The sequence below is a fragment of the Physeter macrocephalus genome, chromosome 3, assembly GCF_002837175.3.
Source record: "Physeter macrocephalus isolate SW-GA chromosome 3, ASM283717v5, whole genome shotgun sequence".
Classification (NCBI taxonomy): Eukaryota; Metazoa; Chordata; class Mammalia; order Artiodactyla; family Physeteridae; genus Physeter; species Physeter macrocephalus.
Window position 1 is genome coordinate 3,352,609 of NC_041216.1, and position 15,944 is coordinate 3,368,552.

General features: G+C 50.7%; 1 protein-coding gene across 8 annotated transcripts in view; it reads left to right on the forward strand.

Moving 5' to 3' along the window:
- The window catches only part of RIMS3 (regulating synaptic membrane exocytosis 3), a 57,483-nt gene that overhangs the window by 7,128 nt on the left and 34,411 nt on the right, over positions 1-15,944 (forward strand). The window contains exons 1-2 of one of the 8 annotated variants that reach the window (XM_028485707.2): positions 10,574-10,765; positions 12,481-12,570. The exons of 5 other annotated variants lie outside the window; for them this stretch is intronic. The gene's annotated coding sequence lies outside the window, so the exon portion shown is untranslated. Of the gene's footprint in view, positions 1-10,573; positions 10,766-12,480; positions 12,571-13,126; positions 13,194-15,944 lie in introns of those variants that run through there. 2 more of the 8 variants (XM_028485710.2, XM_028485719.2) reach the window with 2 other exon arrangements.

The window sequence follows — 15,944 nt, forward strand, 5'->3', positions numbered from 1 at the left end:
TAGAATGAATGAATGACATGGTAGACACTCTAAAAATGTTAAGTTATCAGAAGGAGAAAACTCTGCAGTGAGAAGGTGCCAGGGTATCCTTCTTGGCTTGGAAACCCTGTTTGTAAGGTCCCCAGCATATTGCCTGGCACAGAGGGATTGCTCAAAGAGTGGTCACAAGGGTAATGATTATTAGTGGGGGAGAAAGCTTTTGCATAATGATTGGGGAAAGCCTTGATAATAATAAGAGCTAAGCTATGTTGATCTCATTTAATCCTTAGCCCACTCAACGAGATAGATTTTATTAGACTGATTTTTACAGATGAGGAAACTTAAAGAAGAGATGTAATTTATCCAAAGTTAGCCAGTTCAGAAACCTCAGGGCTGGAGTTGAACCTGAGCTTCCATGATTCCAGAGTCTAGGCTCCAGCAGCAAAGATTTGGGAGGCAGGAGGATTGCCAAAAGAGGAGTTTAAGGAAGGCAGTTCTGGGGTCGAAATTCACTTCTGATTTCTGTACATTTACACAAATCATGATGCCTTCTTCTCCCTTGAATGTCCACTTCTTGCCTTCTTGGCAAGGTCCTCACCCCTTATACTGAGTTCATCTCTGGGCCACCCTTCTGTTTCCTGTCCCATTCAACCATATATACTCTCCTTCGACTTAAGGAAATAGGAGTTGAAATGGGGTCAAGGGGAGCTTTTTATTTGTTGGTTTGTTTTAGTTTTAAGAAGGAAAACTCTAGAGCAATTTTGTAAACGAGGTATTCCAGTAGACAGGCGGAAATTGACAATGCAAAAGAGAGAAAAGATCTGCAGAGGTAAATTTTTGGGGTCCTTGGCACAGATTGGGTAGAGTTTGACCTCTGATAGGAGCTGGGACCCTGAGACTTTTCTTCAGAGCAAAAGAAGACAGAGAATATGGATACAGAAGCAGGAAAGTTCATAAAGGTTAAGAAGCTTAAAATCAAAAGTTAAATTTTGCAGCAATTGATGATGGCATAGTCTAGGACAGTGTTTTTCAAATTGCAGGTCCTAGCTTATTAGTAGACCATGAAATCACTTAGAAGTTTGCAACCAGCTTTATTTTAAAAAATGGAATAGAATTGAAAATTTGAACTAATTACACATAGCAAGGGTAAATACTGTGAAAACTACTGTGAAACTTCTGTTTCAGTTATATATCCAGCTACATGTATACTGTAAAGTTTATTTCTTATTGAGGGTACAGTAAAACATATTTTAAAGCCACTGTTCCAGGATGAGACCATGAGAAGAGTGGCTGATTCCTAGAACTTTCTTTATCTTCTATGATGTTTGTAAATTGGCCTTGCTTTGTGACCAATAGTAGGTACCCTAAGAGACATGAGCCTGATGAAGTATGCCAGAGCTTCCTAAGCAGTGGCTACAGCATGTGCATTCCATAAGTGCCTAAACATTAGTCTCCTAGTCTTTGGGCTACTCTTTCCTCCTGAGAAGGAAATCCTGAGATTCACTATGATTGGACAGGCTGGGTTCATACCACCACTGTGAACCAATCATTCTGGCCAGTGAGATTGACCAGCTCACCCCTCCTCTTCCCTGATGGAGTCAGCTTCCTGGAAACACATGGATCCTAGAAAGGAAATCAGGGGCTGTTGCAAAGGGGGTAATGGAGAAGTGAGGTAATCAACTAATGTCCAATACACATGGCCTTTGAGGTGCCAAAATTAGTTGTAAGTTTCAAATGTTATTGAAACTCATTTGCCTGTTTGCTCTGAGCTCTAATCTAGCCTTTCCATGCTCTGTACTGAAGAGTGCCAGGCCCTGAAAGGCCCTGAAAAGTACACTTCCCAGACTCCCCTTGCTAGCTGGCTTCCTGTCAGATTCAGCCAATGGGAAGTACAGGTGGGAAATTGTTTGGCTGGAGATGGGATGGCTGGAGGAGAGGCAAAGCCATTTTCCCTCTGCATCCGTTAGAGACTCTGGCAGCAGCTGGTGGTTATGGGCTCAGAGACCTTCAGTGTTTCCAAAAGTGTCAGTGGTACTAGAGGGATAGGCTCCAGTGACCTCTGGCAGTTCTGCCAGCAGCATCATTTCAAAAGCAATATTCCAGTAGCATCAACAGCAAGTGCACTTCTGGATCTAGTAAACACCCTTCCATTTGATCCTCCAGGTCTAGGGGTGGTAGAAGCTTCCTGCAGCTACTAATCTCTAGTCTTCCTCACCTTCCCCTTTTGCTTCCTCAAGCCAACCAGTTCTCTGAAATAAATTCTCTGAAATAAATTACCTCTGTTTGAAATTCCAAGCACATTTTCTGTTTTCTTGTCTTCACCCTGACTGACATGGTACTGCCCTGGCCATTAGCTGACTGCCATGATTAATTTCCCAGGTGTGCTGTTTGCAGGTGTTGAGCTGGGTGATGCCACAGAGCAGAACATTAAGCTCTCTGCTGGGGCATTGGGACAGGAGCAGGGGAGACCCTGGAGAAAACACAGAGAAAGCCTCCTACTCCTTTTGCTTCCTCATCTTTCCCTAACTATTAGAACTGTGTGATGGAGAACTTAACTGCCTGCCTCCCAAGATAACTTGACTCCACATTGTGACTGAAAGGGATGGGCTGTGGAATGATGGGGTGGGAACACAGCAAGGAGCACAGTTGGCAAGGGGGCCCAAAATGGACAAGCTGGGATAGGGTGCCCTTGCTGCAGAGTAGAGTTTAGGGAGGGAGGAGGGGCAGGGACTATGACCTCTGCATCCTCTTTTTCAGAGGAGCTGATGGAGGGATAGACCTGTGGTTCTCAACGTTTCCTGTCTTACCTCCCCCCAAATGCTCTGCAATCAAAACAAGAAAACTGACTCTTTTAATGACATTTATCCTGGCTGATACCAGAGGAACTGTTACTGAATCTTATGTCTAACCTGGCTCACTTCTGTGAGCTCCTGTTGCTACCCAGGCCACTGAGGGGTAGTCAAGTCTCTTGAGGGCCTGGAGAGGTAAGATTGTGTATAACTCCTGGAGGCCTCAAAGGGGCAGCCATGCCAAAAACACCACCTCTCTCAGAGGCCCCTTGCCACGGCCAGTAGCGTCTTGCACGATGGTATTAAGTCAGTCCCACTTAAGTATGATCCATGATTGGAAACCTAGATCCAGTCAGCTGTTAACTTGCTCTGTGATCTTGGGCAGATCACTTAATCAAGCTCAATCTCAACATTTCCATCTGTTTGAAAAAGAGCAGAGGGATAATTTTTCTAAATTCTTTTAAAATAAATTGTTTTAAGGGGATGGATGGGATGGGGAAAATGATAGGTGTTACCATCTACCCCTCCTTCTTGCCCATCCTCCCTGGGTTTCTGTGAGTATCAAATAAGACAGCAAGCATGAAAATGTCCTGAAAAGTACAAAGCCCCATACAAGAGCAAGAAAGTGTTATTATCAACATAGTTGTTAGCTTAGAGGGATGAAGGCAGGGCACAGGCTGAGAGCCAAACAGCTGGAAGGCAAGAAATCTTAACACCAAAAAAGGAAACTTTCTTTGTTCAAATTCTTCCTGGAGTGGCACTTTCTTTGGAGCAGACCTGGCACTGGAATCCTCTGAAATGCTGACATGGGTCCAGGAAAGTGTTCAGGGGGCAGGTGGGGCATTCAACAGCCAAAAGATGCTGGAGAAACACCAGGCCTGGTTCCTCAGTTCCTTTGTGATCCAACAAAGGATGCAGTAGAAGAAGGAGGTTGAGGTTCAAAGCCGGTGTGTGCTGGATCCTCCTCCAGGCTCTTTACCCAGCCACCAAGCTATCTGGGGACCCAGGATGTCATGGGCATGCTGTAACTAATACTGAACTCAGTTGACCACAGTCTAAAAACCATCCTGTGTCGTGTTCAAAGAGAACATTGATCTGGGGAGGACCTTAGAGATGGTCTAGTCCAACCGAGGCCCAGTGAGGGACAAAGACTTGCCAAGATAACAAGTAGTCAGGCTCATCGGGCTGCAAGGAACAGAAACCAACTCCTCCAACTCCCATGTAAGGACTGACATTGAAACACCAGCAGGACCGAGGCAGCTCTAGGACTCACTGCTCTGTCTATGCGCCCTCTTCTCACACCCTCCCGGTCTCTGCGCTGCATGGCTCCTCGGCTCCTCCCCCCCCGCCCCCCCCCCGCCAGGCTGCTGCTCACTCCTGGTGCCTGCTCCTTCTTATCTCTGCTTGCTCGCTGGCATGTGGCTTCATTGGCTCAGGCGCGCTTGTCCCTGACCTCCCTACCTCACCTCCCTCTGCCGCCTGACAATTTCTTTCTGTTCCTTGGTTCAAGAGAGCCTCTAATTAATTGCCCTGTCTCGGATTGTTGTGCGGGGCCATTAATTAAAGGTCACCAGCTAACATATGAGACGGCAACCCTTGGCTCTTTGCTGCCTCCCTCTGCTGACTGACAATTTCTTTCTGTTCCTTGGTTCAAGAGAGCCTCTAATTGCCCTGTCTCGGATTGTTGTGCGGGGCCATTAATTAAAGGTCACCAGCTAACATATGAGACGGCAACCCTTGGCTCTTTGCTGGCCCCCATCTGCTACGTCTAGAAGCTGGAGGGGCCAAGTAGTCTAAAGCACGGCCCCAACTGTGTTTGTGGTCTGGGGAGCTTTTCTTCAAAGTGGATGTGAGTCTGGCAGGCACGGTGCCATCCCTGGGACCACGTGACTGGAGCCCAAAGCTCCAGATTTCCTGCCCAGAACTTTCCCCAGAGGATTTGTCATTTCTTTCTTGAGTTATGTAGCAGACAAGCCTGTTAAATGTCATCCGTGAAGGTCTTCCTCCTCCTCCTTCCTCTCCTTCTCCTCCCTGCCCCAAGGAACTTATGATATAGTGAAGACAGAGGCAGGAAAATAACTAGATTACATCTTTAAGTGTATGAGTGCTTTAGAAGTATAAATAAAGTCCTAATAGCTACCACTTACTGAGTACCCTGTACCAATCACTGCTGATCACTTTACATACATTTTTCTCGTTTAATCTTTAAAGTCCCCTGTGGAGTTGGCACCACGTTTGACACATGTGAAAACAGGCTCAGAGAGCAGTTCACAGATAGTAAACAGCATAGCAGGGCTCTGATGCCAAAGCCTTCTCTGGCAAGCACTGTGCTGTGCAGCCTTCACCATGCTGTTTGAGCACAGAGGACCACCTTGGCCTCGGGAGGAGGCAGGGATGCCTGGGGAGAGCAGCAGCCATCCAGGAGGAGGTGATAGCTGAGCCTTGGAGCAGGATAGGGGTGGGTGGAGGGTCACTGTAAACAGAAGGAGCCACATGTGTGAACAGTACCAATGTGAGCAGGGTGCGGGGCCAGGAGCTGTTGCATGCCCCTGAGAGTGAGTGCCTCCCTAAATTTGTGCCCTAGGTGCCTCTCTTGCCCCACCCTCATCCAAGCCCTGACGGGGAGGGTAGAGTTGAGGCAGGAAGAGTTTTGAGGAGAAGGAACCAGGAGAGGAAGGCAAATTCAACACAGCCTAAGAGATGCAAGTACTATTGTCTGGTTCCCAGCACCTGCAATGGACTCTCAGGGCACATGAGTAGAGTCCAAAGTGGAAAATCCAAGAGGAATGAGAATCTTTAAAATAACCACACGAACAATCCTCTGTGCCCAGATTCCCCACACAGCTTTCTTCTGCTGATCGTCCGCTCTTGTCTTGGATGTCACGTCCTCCAGGACGCATCCCTAGGTCTCCCAGGCTTGCCTTAGGGCACTTGGGTTCCTATTTTGGTATTGTCCTTTGCGTGCCAGGTTGTGGAGTCCCTGAGGACAGGGGTTGGATCTTCTGACCCTTCCATCTCCAGCAGAGCATGTGGCTCATAGTAGCTGCTCAGTAAAAGAAAGTCAGCTGAAAGAATAACAGACAGCCTCCAAGGAGCATCTGTCAAGTTTTTCAGGCCACGTGGATTTTTTCTGTTTGTCTCTGGGGTCCTACCAACCTCAACACTTGGAATCCTACACATGTTCTTCTACCAGGAGAAACCTTAAAAATCATCTAGCTATCTCCTTCCTCCTACCTTTTCCAGATGGGTTGATTGTTGTCCCATTTTCATGTATTTGCCAAAAATTTCTTTCTTTTTTAAAAAATAAATTTACTTATTTATTTTAATTTATTTTTGGCTGAGTTGGGTCTTCGTTGCTGCACGCGGGCTTTCTCTGTTCGCAGCGAACGGGGGCTACTCTTCGTTGCAGTGTGCAGGCTTCTCATTGCCGTGGCTTCACTTGTTGCGGAGTACAGGCTCTAGGCGTGCGGGCTCAGTCGTTGTGGCACGCAGGCTCTAGAGCGCAGGCTCAGTAGTTGTGGTGCACGGGCTTAGTTGCTCCGCGGCATGTGGGATCTTCCCGGACCAGGGCTTGAACCCGTGTCCCCTGCACTGGCAGGCAGATTCCTAACCACTGCGCCACCAGGGCAGTCCTGACAATTTCAATCCTACGTCTGCAGCCACAATTTCTCCTCTGAACTCCAGACCTAATCAGCTCCTTCTGCAGCCCCTCATCCGGATGCCCCACCGTACCTGAATCTGAACACGTCCAGCATCTCCCCCACCTGGTCCTCCACTGGGCTCCCCTGATCTGGTGAAGAACACCACCAATGCTTCCTGCTGTGGGGATTAACTGAGTTACTATGTATAAAGTCCTTAGAACAGGTCCTAGGACATAATACGTTTTCCATAAGTGTTAATTATAATAACAGTAATAGTAATAGTTACAGGATACTGAATACAGCTCCGTATGCTATATAGTAGGACCTTGTTGTTAATCCATTCTATATATAAAAGTGAAAGGGTTTTCAGTAGGAGAGGGAATGTGGTCAGATTTGCTTTATAAGGATTTCTCTCATGTGAAAGTTTGGAGGTGGTGAGACCTAGTCACTGCCAGCAGCTGGATTCAGGAGTGAGGAAGGCCATCTGGAGAGGGGGAGTGGCCACAGGGATGGAGAGCAGACAGTGAACCTGGGGAGTATTTAAGAGGTAGATTGGGCAGACCCTGATAATTAACTGGATGGAGGTGAGGATAATGGAGGAGTTAAGAGTGACTGCCAGGTTTCTGGGTTAGGCAACTGGTACCTTGACCCCAGGTGGGGAGCATCTGGGAGGAATGAGGCAGGCTGGGTTGGCAGAGCATGTGGTCCCTAGACCAAGTCAACAGAAACATGGGAAAGTTCTCAAAATCTTTGTGCCCTAACTCCTCTGAACCCAAACTCTAGCTTGGTCCTGTGTACTTGTCCAGCCTCATCTCCAGCTACCCCAGACTCAGGGCACATAAACCACTGCTCCTCCCCAAAGCTCCACTCTTCCTTCTTGCAGTGGGCTTGTAAGTTCTACCCCACTCCTTCCCCCTCCCTCAAACTCCACAGCTTCAAGGACATCTCTGGGATCCCTGCCCTCTCCCCCCACCCCTACCAGGATTAACATGTTCTCTGCTGTTTTCCGGATTCACTGAATCAGAAATATTTCTCTGCCTGTCTCCCCTAATGGCTGTTTTTCTCAATTCTGAATTGCCAGCACCTGGGATGAGGCCTGATCAAGGTTAACTTCAAAAACTGTTTTATTGAATTCACCAAGAACCTGGCTTTCTTGCATTAAAAGTGGGGCGAGGAGTCGGACCTTGAATCCCTACGCCACCACTTAGAGACTGGGCAAGTTACTTCTGTCAAATCTTGTTTCCTCATCTGTCAAATGATAATACAGTGGACCCACCTAGAAGAGTTGTTTTAAGGGTCAAAGGAAATATTCTATTTTATGTGTTTAGCACAATGCCTAGAACATTGTTAGCTTCCTCAAAATTTTAACTCTTATTTATATTAAGAAAATTATTCCCGCCTTAACTCTGGGAAGCTGCATGAACTGAACCGAGGATTGCAGTTCCCAGTATGACCACAGGAGCGAAGTGGTGAGCAGGCTCGGCGCGGACTCTGGCTCCGTTTTGCTAAAGCACCTGCTGTGGACCCAGATGGCCCGGCTGGGATTTCCGGGGCTTCCCGGCCCCTGAACAGGTGGGCGCTGGCCAGGGTGTCGTGGGAGGAGCCTCTGCGATGTACTCGGCCTTGACTGTCACAGCCACGGCCGTCCCTTCCGCTCATGCCCTTCGCGGCTTGGGGGAGGGGCTGGCGGGCCAGTAGAAGCAAAAGTAGAGGGCAACTGGGAGGTATCCCTTTCAGTTTGTCATTCAAGTCTTTCAAACTTGAGTATGATCACTTCTCTGTAGAAGTTTTTTATAGTTTTATAGTTTTTATAGTCAAATTTATGATTTCCCTTTGGCGTCCAGGTTTCATCATGCTTAGAAAGTCTTTTCCATCCCCCAGATTGTGAAAACATTCCTCAATGTTTTCTTCTGGTACATTATGGTGTTATAATTTAAATATGACCTCCACCTGGAATTTATTCCCATGTAGGGTAAGGACACAGCTTTCTCTTATTTTACCAAATAACTTGCCTGATATTCCACCCATTTGTTGTAAGTCATATATTTCCCCTCATTTACCTGAAGTGCTATCTTTATCCTACACAGAATTCCCTTGCGTGGTTGTCCATTTCTGTACTCCATTTTGTTTCACTGATTCCTCTAGTTCTGCCTCAATACCATACTGCTTTAATACATTGGCTTTATAATACGTTTTAATATCAGGTAAGGTGCAGGAATTCCCTGGTGGTCCAGTGGTTAGGACTCAGCACTTTCACTGCCAGGCCTGGGTTCAAACCCTGTTTGGGGAAGTAAGATCCCACAAGCCATGAGATGCAGCCAAAAATAAATAAATAAATAAATAAATAAAACCTCTACCCCTACCCCTAACCCCCTGACCAATCCTTCTGGAAGATGTTATGGAGCTTTGGAACCCCTGAAATTATATGTGAAGTGTCGTCTGCACATTTCTCCAGAGGGAAAGTCCAAGTGTTCATCAGATGTGCAAGCAGAACCTGATTCCCAAGGCAGCCACTGGATTACATGTCTCTGTGATGGGGTGCATGGGAGGAGCACAGAGCAATCTTGATTCCTCCCTTCTCTTCCAAATTTTCACAGGCTCTGCTCTCCTCATCCTTCACCTCCACCATTGTTCCAGCTACTTCCCTGCCCTCCATCTTGTCCCCCCTCCCCAAATCTAATCCTCCTTGCTACTCCAGAGCAAACGTTCTATCTCACAGGCCTTAGTTGTAGGCCTGATGTAGTTTAGATGATAACAGAAGTTTAGTTAATAAGTGAATAAAATTGTGAGTCCCAGCTCCACCACTGGTCAGCTGTTGGGACCCAGCTTCAGGCTCACCACATTGTTGGGTAGCAGTTTACCCTGCTCACAGACCAGGTGAGGAGGGATGAGATAGGGTGAGGGGTATGTAGAAGGTACAGCTAGTTATCCCCAGGAGGGTCGCTTTTATTAAATAATCTCAATTATTTTCCTTTTCCCCCACACCTTTCCACTCCCCATTCACATTTTAATCTATGCCCTCAGCAAGGAGACTACTTGTTTTGCTTGCCTTCAGCAAACAATTAGGAAGGCAAATAGTAATAATATTGTCCCCTCTGTAAATGAGTGAATTAAGAACACTGGAGCCCCAAAATGCAATTGACCAGCTGAGCAAGGTTAAGTACAGAAAGATGGGGGCAGGCATAACTCTAGGAGAGACTTTATACAGCATCCTCCTCAAGTCCCAGTGCTCAGGGAGCCCACTTGGAAGCTCCATTTAGGCAGATGCTAGGTCCTAGGGCAGGGCTTCTCAGCCTTGGCATTAGCAACATTTGGGGGTGTCCTGTGCATTGAGGGATGTCTAGCAGCACCCTTCATCTCTTCTCACTAGATGCCAGTAGCAACCCCCAGTTGTGAAAACCTAAGGTGTCTCCAGACACGCTCAAATATTGGGCCCGGGTGGAAGGCGGTGAATCACCCCAAGTGAAAACCACTGTTCTAGGAGAAGAGGGGCGGTGAGGGGAGGGAGGTTAACATGGGTCTTAGGGCAAGACACTCTCTACTACCCTACCCTCTGTCTGAAAGGGACACCGTAAAGTCTTTTTCTTCAGAGCAGGCACTTGGGCAAGTCTTTTCTCCTCTCTGGGCTTCAGGTTTTCCATCTGTAAACTGGATTTGATGTTTGTAGGTCGTTTCCCCCTTCTCTCACCATCTGACATTCCTGGATCTGGTCCAGGGTGTGACAGGGGTACCGCGGTGCCAGTGAGGTCCTGGGAGGTCCCCCAGAGCGAAGGAAGATGAGAAAGAACAGGTAGATGTAGAGGTGGAGAGGGGGGCAAGCATGAGCAGGAGCGTTCTGGAGACCTGGAGAGGCTTCGGGCATCCTCTCCACCCCGCCCCTTCGAGGCCTTATTAGCGTAGGTCACCCCCAACCAGGCAAACCCAGACTCTCCAGATTCCCTTAGGCCCCGCCCACCAGCAAGGCCCTGCCCCCACAGGCCACGCCCCTTCCAATGGCCCCTCCCCGACTGAGACCCCGCCCCCCCAGCAGGCCCCGCCTCCCTCTTCGCCTCCCGCCAGCCGGGGCTTGGGCTTTGCACCCGGCGGTGGCTGAGAACCGTGGCGGCTGCGGAGCAGGCAGCGCAGGCGGGCGGAGCAGAGCTGCCCGGCCCGGTTGCGGGCGATGCCCCCGTGAGCCTCTCTCGCCGCCCCTCCCCGCCCCGCGCCCCTGCCCCTCGGAGGCCGCAGCGCGCCTGGGACCGGGCCGCGCCTTCCGCCGGGTCCGCGGGGCGGGGTCCCGGAGCACCTGCCCCGCCTTGCGGAGTCGCCTCGGCCAGCGGAGACCCCTCCCTGTCTGGACCCCGGCCCCACCTCCGGGTAAGTCAGTAGGCCTTGGTCGCCTGGGAGTGGACGTGGGGAGAGGGTTGCGGAGGTCTGGGGGACCACGGGGCGGGGGAGGGGTCTCTGGTCGTGAGGCGCCACGTAGGGATCTTAAGTGTGCAGGGTCTGGGGCGGCGGTTGCGGGGCCCCGGGGGCGGAGCACAGTGTGTGTGATGACTCTGGGGGGCTAAGGTATGAGAAGGGAACATGAGGTGTTTGGGGAAGCCCGGAAAATGGAGTAGAAGGCCCCAGAGTCTTGAGTTCTTTGCTGATGCTCAGAGCACCTGGGGCCCTGGTCTTCAACAGCATTGTCTCCCATGGCATTTTTGGAAAGTGCTTAAAATCTCTCCTGGAAAGGGAGCTGGAAGGCAGCCTCCCTTTCTCTCTCCTGCCTGTGCCCTGGTTGAGAAGCTGGCCACTCTTTCCTCCCAGTGAGACACCATTGTGGTGCCCAGAGGACCCCTACCCCCCACCCTATGAAAGAAAAAGGGTGATGCCCATTCCAGCCCTAGGGTGGGGAGAGGGGGCTTCTGGGAAGCTGGGAAAGGTAGTTGGTCAATCAACGGTGGGAAATCCAGGGTTCAGGGAGGTTTGGCAAGACCCTTGGTGGGCAACTTGGGCACCCTCTCATGCAAGGGGAGGGTGTTTTCACCTGCTGGCCCTCAGGCTGCCTGGACCCATGTCCACATCACCTTTTCTGGATAACCCATCCCTGAGGAGTGGGTTTCTTCCCAGTACCCTGGGCCTGGAAACCCAGGGAAGGCCCATAGCTCTTGTGGTCCTGGATGGGGTGGGCAATGCCATACCAAGGCCAGAGAACAGGGGCGCTGGCTGCACTGCCACCTGGGGGCTGTTTGGATGTGGCCCTTCGTGGGTGGGGAGCCTGGGTGAATATAATATCAGTGTCTAGCCCCAGCCCCAGGGGTGTTGTCTGGATGTAGAGAAGAAGGCTGCTGCCTCTTTGGTCCTGTCTTCTGCCTGTGATGACTTCTTCTGTCTGGGCTCCTTGAGTTTGGGGCCTGAAGTGGTGAGGAGAGGGCCCTTTGGGCTAGGCCTGGTCACCAAGGGGTTAACTAGCCAGCCCCACAGTTCCTGCCAGCCACCAATTAGTCTGTAATCAGACAGCTTCCAACTGTCCCTGGGGGCATGTGGGCAGCCTAATGGGGCATTCTCTGGTGGAGGTGAGGGGGTGGGGGAAGGGGTCTGTGAAACCTGTGCTCAGTCCAAGCTTCGTGCCCTTCAAAGCTTGTTTAGGGCCCACAGACCCCTTCTCCGCCCTCTGTTCCAGCTGCTTGGCTTAGGGACCTCCAGCCATGGGGTTCGATACCTATCCAACCTTCTGCAGGTATGAAGCCCAGAGTCAGGCAAACTTGGCTTCAAACCCAGGCTCTGCCACTTTCTGGCTATGCACTATTGGGGAAATCACTTCTCCTTTCTGAGCCTCCTTGTAAAACTGACCCACCTTCTAGGTCAGCTGAGAGGAGTAAATGAAATGGTGGATTTGAGCTGCTTAGCACAGAGGCTGGCACTCAGGAGAGCTCAGTAGGTAACTGCTGAACTCCTGAGCAACCCCTGTGCCAAGGACCTGACGGATGGGCAGGCAGGAGCCAGGGGCTGAGGATCCAGCAGGGACCAAGGTCCCATCCCTCGGGGCATGCAGTCTCCGTGGGCCAGGTCTGAACTCTTCTCTCTCCCTCCCTCCTTGCTCACAGACACATCTGGTCTCTGGACATAATTGGATTTTACTCTGCTGAGCCCAGGGCTGAGCTGCTACTTTCTGGGCTCACCCTGTTCCTAACCAGGTGATAAGCTCTGTGGGGTCTGTCAGGGGTCTGGGTGATGTCTGCAGCTGCAACAGCAGCTGGCCCTTTAAGGAGGGAAGAAAACAATTATCCAGCCTGGGCATTGCATCAGCTGGAGCCTGGAGGGTCCCTGGGGAGGAGGGGGCAGGCTGGTGGTTGATTTCATTAGTGCCATGTGAGAACTCTTACCCAGGTCTGCCCCACTCCCAGGCTGCAGCTTTCTCCCCAGGGCGGCAGCCCAGCCCCATTGCCTCCGCTACCCCACCCTGGGAGCATCACCTTGGAGGACTCTGTGCACGCCCATGACACGTAGAGGGGGCTGTAGGGAAGTGTCTGTCACACTGGCCTTCTGCTGACTTGGGGTTGCAGGATATGCCTCCTGTACTGGCATTTTGCTGACCATGGGGGTGTCTCCGCCACTCATGTTTGTCTGACCTGGGAACTGTTTCTCCCCCACTGGCATTTTGTTGACCCAGGGGAGGGATGACTTCTACGTTGGCCTCTCACTGACAGTGGAGCTGTTTCCTGCACTGGTGTTTTGCTGACCCAACAAAGGAGCTGTGCTGTCTGGGCTGTGTGTGAACGGAGGCCACGGGTTAGAAACAGCTGTTCTCTGGTTGGAGGTGAGCTGCCTGGGAACAGTGAGTCACAGCGGCAGAGAGGGCTCCAGGTTCTTGGGCACCAGAGAGACCTGGGTTCAAGTCCCACATCCTCCACCTCCAGACTCTGTTACACTTCAGGTCTCAGACACCTCTGGAAAAATAGGAGTGATTTACACCCATACTGCCCCGCCCCCATCTGGAAGGTGCTTGGCAGATTAAATGTCATAACTGGATGTACAGCGCCCAGCCCAGGACTGACAGGTGGAGGGTGCAGGCTGTGTGATGATTCTCTTCCCTTTGCAAGTTTGGGCTCCTCACACCTTGAGTTCAAGATGCCTGGACAAGAAACGGAGGGTTGAGGAGGAGTGGAGAGAAGGGGAGAAAGAGTGCAAGGCCCTCCTGCCTCTGTTGCAGGACGATGTGCTCAGACACCTGATGTACTAAGCACTGTGTGTCAGGCAGCTCCTGCCTCCATGGAGCGGGCATTCTAGGTGGGAGACGGCCCAGAGCATGTGACATGTGTTGAAAGGAGAGATGCAGCGACGGTAGCGTGACAAGGCATTGAGGAGGCAGAGGAGGAGGGAACCCGGTGTGCTAAGGCCTTGGTGACGGCAGGAACAGGACTGGTATGGTGGCGAGGGCAGCAGTCCGGGAGAGGGGGAAGAGAGGGGGCAGGAGTCAGTACAGCCAGGCCAGACCTCCTGGTCTACCTAGCAGGACGCTTTCGACTTGGGAATTATCCTGAAGCCGGTGGCAGCCTCTAAAGGACCTGAAGCAGAAGAAGCAGGGGCTGATTTCCAGAGAGCGTGGGCTGGGGTCTGTGGCCCTCAGGCAGATCCTTCTCAGGAGTGACCTTTTGCCCTCTCATCCCCCCTTCCCTGTGTCCAGGGAGCAGGTTGTTTATGTGACTCACCCCAGGAGAGAGGAGGCCAGTCCCAGTCCCTTCACCTCCCTCTCTCTGGGTCTTGTTGATGAAGTTTATCTCTTGGGCCCAGGTTCTCCCGACCTCTCTGGGGAGCCAGAGGGCAAGAGGCAGGGCTTTGGCACCAGCCAGGCCTATATTCACGTCCCAGCTCTGCGGTTCTGAGGTCGGTAACCTCTGGCAAGGCACACCTGTCTCTGAACTTCAGTATCCTCAACTATAAAAGGGGGATGATGTTATCTGTCCATGGGAAGGATAAAATGAAATTCCAGATAGAAATCACAAAACCCTATTGCAATGTCAGTTGGCATTTTAACTCTCTTGTAGGGGGGGTTGACACCAACTCTGGGCCAGGCCCAGGCCTAGGGCTGACTGGGGGGTGGAGGAAGGGCAAGATTCACCAGTCTGTGGTTGCACAGGGCAACCTGTGCTTAGAAGGACCCCACGCTTAGTTTAATGTTTGACTGTCACCATCTTGAAATTCTTAATAATTTTGAACAAGGGATACTGCTTTTTCATTTAGCCCTGGGCCCTGCATATAATATGGCCCCACAAATTGGGTTGGAATAGGAAGAGGCAGGGAGCGATACAGACCTGCAAATAGTCCCCAGATGGAGGAGGGGTAAGATGGAGGGCATGACTAACTGTCCCAAGGTGGGTGGGATGTTAATAATAGTAACATTTATTTAGTGCTTACTGTGTGCTAGGTTCTCTGCTAAGCACTTGACATATTCATCTTCAAACAGCCCTATGAGGTAGGTACGATTATTATTTCCTATTATTCATCTATATTATTGTATAGATGAAGAAAGTGAGATTCAGGTTCTTGACCAGAGTCACACAGCCATCAAGTGGCATCAAACCCAGGTTGTCAGATGGGAGAGCACATGCCTGGACGAGGCATGTCCAGTCCTGGACATACCTGGACTTCACTAGTATGAGGCACCTCCTAAGCTGGGTGGGTCTGAAGGATAACTTGGAGTTTGCCAAGGAGGAAAGAGGTGTGTGGGGAAGGGAGGGCTGTCTCATCTGGGAAGTGCCTGTGCTCAGGAGTGATACTCGGCCAGGAGAGGTGGAGCCAAAGCCAGATGCTTCCCAGGGCTGAGAAGAGGAAGCCTTTGGATTTCACGGTTCTGATATTCCAAGCTCAGAGCTTCCGGTCACTCTGTGCCCAGGCCCTGCTGCAACCATGATTCCTCAGAGCTGCCCTGTATTGCCCACTCTTCCCCCACTCCCGGGTAATCTCATTTACTTGACTTTAATGCCCTCTTCTGGGCTCAAGACCTGCAAATCTAACTACTTCTTGGACCACATTTAGATGTCTCATGATCAGTCTCAGGTCCAAACTCAGGTCCCAGCTCTGCCTGCTGGCACCTGCTCTGCCTCGTGTCCCTAGCTCATCTCTGCCACCACCATCCACCCACTTGCTCAAGCTGGAAAGCTGGAAGTTCTCCTGGACACCTCCCTCTCCTTCACCCCCACATTCTACAGCCAGTCCTCAGCAAGTCCTGTTGGTTCTCCTGAATATCTCTCCCCAGTCCGTCATCTCTCTCCTTGCCCACTGCCCCACTCCAGACCAGCTCTCACCTGGACCACTGTGACAGCCTCCTAACTGGTCTCCTTATGTTTCTGTTTTTGCCCGGCTTCATTTCAGGTTTCATACTGTAGTCAGAGTGATCTTCTAAAGATAAGTGTTTGATTGTGTCATTTCCTTGCTTAAGACCCTTCCAAGATTTCTTGGAATAAAAGTCAGACTGACGTAGTCTGCAAGGCCCTGTGGGATCTGGTCCTTGCCTACCTTTTTGGATCACCTGTACCAATTGCCCTCTCCCCGAGCTGCAGGACTTTCA